General features: G+C 37.0%; 1 pseudogene; it reads left to right on the forward strand.

Annotated features, from left to right (window-relative positions):
* Positions 1-1,346: 1,346 nt before the first annotated feature.
* On the forward strand, positions 1,347-2,316 carry LOC110585756 (annotated as a pseudogene).
* The last annotated feature ends 616 nt before the right edge of the window (positions 2,317-2,932 follow it).

Below are 2,932 nucleotides of genomic sequence, written 5' to 3' on the forward strand. Positions count from 1 at the left end.
AGCTTTTTTTCTGAGATCAGAGACAAGACAAGAATTCCCACTCTTGCCACTTTTATGGAACATAGTACTGGAAGTCCTGGCCATAGCAATCAGACAAGAAAATGAAATAAAAGGCATCAAAATCGGAAAGGAAGAATCAAAACCATCACTATTTGCAGATGACAGGATACTACGCACAGAAAACCCAAAAGACCACCAAAAAACTCTGTACTAATGAACTCAGTAAAGTTGCAGAATACAGAATATACAGAAATTTGTTGCATTTCTATTCACTACTAATGAACTACGAAAAGTAGAAATTTCGAAAACAGTATGATTGCATCAAGAAGAATAAAATACCTAGGATAAATTTAACCAACAAGGTGAAAGACTGGTACTCTGAATATAAAAATATAGTTGTGTAAGATACTGATGAAAGAAACACAAATGTTTCAAAAATGAAAAAAATACAAAACATTGATGAAGAGGACACAAACAAAGATATATCATGTTCATGGATTGGAAGAATATTATTAAATTGTCTATATTACCAAAGACAATCTACAGATTCGAGCAATTCCCATCAAATACCAATGGCATTTTTCATAGAACTAGAACCCTAAAATTTGTATGGAACCACAAATGGCCCTAAATCATGAAAGCAATCTTAAGAACAAAGTTGGAGTTATCACAATCCAGATTTCAAAGTATATTATACATCTATAGGAATCAAAAGAGTATGGTTACAAAAACACATAGATCAATGGAACAGAATAGAGAGCCTAGAAATAAACGCATATGGCCAATTAACATATGGCAATAGAGGCAAGAATATACAAAGGGGGAAAGGACAGTCTCTTTGTTAAATGGTGTTGGCAAAACTGGACAGCTACATACAAATGAATGAAACCAGACTACTTTTGTACTCCATATACAAAATAAATTCAAGATGGATTAAAGACCTAAATCTGAGATCCAAACACACAAAACACCCATAAGGTGCATCAATAAACTCTTTGTAAGGGGCACCTGGGGGGCTCCTAAGCGTCTGCCTTCAGCTCAGGTCATGAACCTGGAATCCTGGAATGGAGCCTGGCGTGGGGCTCCCTGCTCAGTGGGGAGTCTGCTTCTCCCTCAGACCCTCCCCCATCTAGAGCTCGCACTCTCTCTTTCCATCAAATAAAATCTTTAAAAAAAAAAAAAAAAGTAAGCTCTATGATCTTAACATAAACATGCCTGCCTGGACTGAACTGACACCCTTGGTTTCCACAGGCTTGCGATGATGCCTTAGGTGCTTATTATCCCCACGGGGCTGTGGTGTTTGGGGTCTTTTTTCCAGACTCCTGGGCCTGCTTTGGGATTTTGCAATGTACCAACACAGTGGCCAGAAGTGGCACTGGGCTTTCGCCAGTGAGGGGCAGCTGGCACGACTGTGAGCCAACACAAACTGCAAATTCAAATGCGAAGTGCTGGCCAATGGGAAGTTTCTTCCAAATGATCCAGTCTTCCTTGAGCCTCATGAAGAAATGATGCTTTGCAAATACTATGAGAAGAGATTATTAGAATTCTGTTCTCTGTTTAAGCCAGCAATGCCAAGGTCTTTTGTGGGTACAGCTTGTATGTATTTCAAGCATTTTTATCTTCATGATTCAGTAATGGAATATCACCCCCGGATAATAATGCTAACTTGCAAATTTTGGTCTGCAAAGTAGATGAATTCAATGTATGTAGTCCACAGTTTATTGGAAATCTGTGGGAGAATCCTCTTGGGCAAGAAGAGGCACTTGAACAGATTTTGGCATATGAACTACTTCTTATACAGCAACTTAATTTCCACCTTATTGTCCACAATGCTTATAGACCGTTTGAGGGCTTTCTCATCGATTTAAAGACTCACTATCCCATGATAGAGAATCCAGAGATGTTGAGGAAAACAGCTGATGACTTTCTTAATAGAATTGCATTGAGGGATGCTTACCTTTTATACACACCTTCCCAGATTGTCCTGACTGCCATTTTATCTAGTACATCTAGAGCAGGAATTACTATGGAAAGTTATTTGTCAGAAAGTCTGATGCTGAAAGAGAACAGAACTTGCTTGTCACAGTTACTAGATATAATGAAAAGTATGAGAAACTTGGTGAAAAATATGAGCTACCCAGATCTGAAGAAGTTGCTGTTCTAAAACAGAAGCTGGAGAGATGTCACTTTGCTAAGCTTGCCCTTAACATAATTAAGAAGAAGAGGAGAGGCTATGAAGATGATGATTAGGTCTCAAAGAAACCCAAGCATGAAGAGGAAGAATGGACTGATGATGACCTGGTAGATTCTCTCTAACCATTTGAAATTGACTTTCCAATGCTAACCAGTCAACAGAAGGATGAAGCATATCTGGCATTTAACTTTATTGAAAAATGAAATAATGTGAAAGCATCAAATATATTACACTTTTCTATTTGTTATTTATTTTTTTCCTTTCAGGATAGCTTTATGTGAAATAAAACCTCTGAAAGGAGCCAGAATAGCACCTGGTTTAAATCGTCTTACCCCATCATGACTAATATCAAAGTCTTTCTACAGTAGTCAAAGCTATAATTTATATGCCTATATTGTTTTAAACAAAATAAAAGAAGCAAACCTATTTTTTAGGGGGAAAAAAAGCACAAAGAAAGGTCATAAAAAATAAAACCGAGCAATCAGCTTTAAACATGCTAGAGATTGTTTTTTTTGCCCTCTAGAAACCTTTATAAATGCCTTCTCAAATGTCACCGTGATATACTTAGCTTTCTTGTATGTAACTACTGAACTACAAAATGCGCTTCAACTGTCAAGTGCTTTAACTGAAACTGAAAGCCAGTTACCCAGGGTAATCATAATCAGTATTTGTTGTCCTCAATTAGTTACCTGAAAACATTACCAAATAAGTTCTAAAGAAGAAATCAAATAAATACAT

This window comes from Neomonachus schauinslandi, chromosome 3, assembly GCF_002201575.2.
Source record: "Neomonachus schauinslandi chromosome 3, ASM220157v2, whole genome shotgun sequence".
In the NCBI taxonomy this organism is placed as follows: domain Eukaryota; kingdom Metazoa; phylum Chordata; class Mammalia; order Carnivora; family Phocidae; genus Neomonachus; species Neomonachus schauinslandi.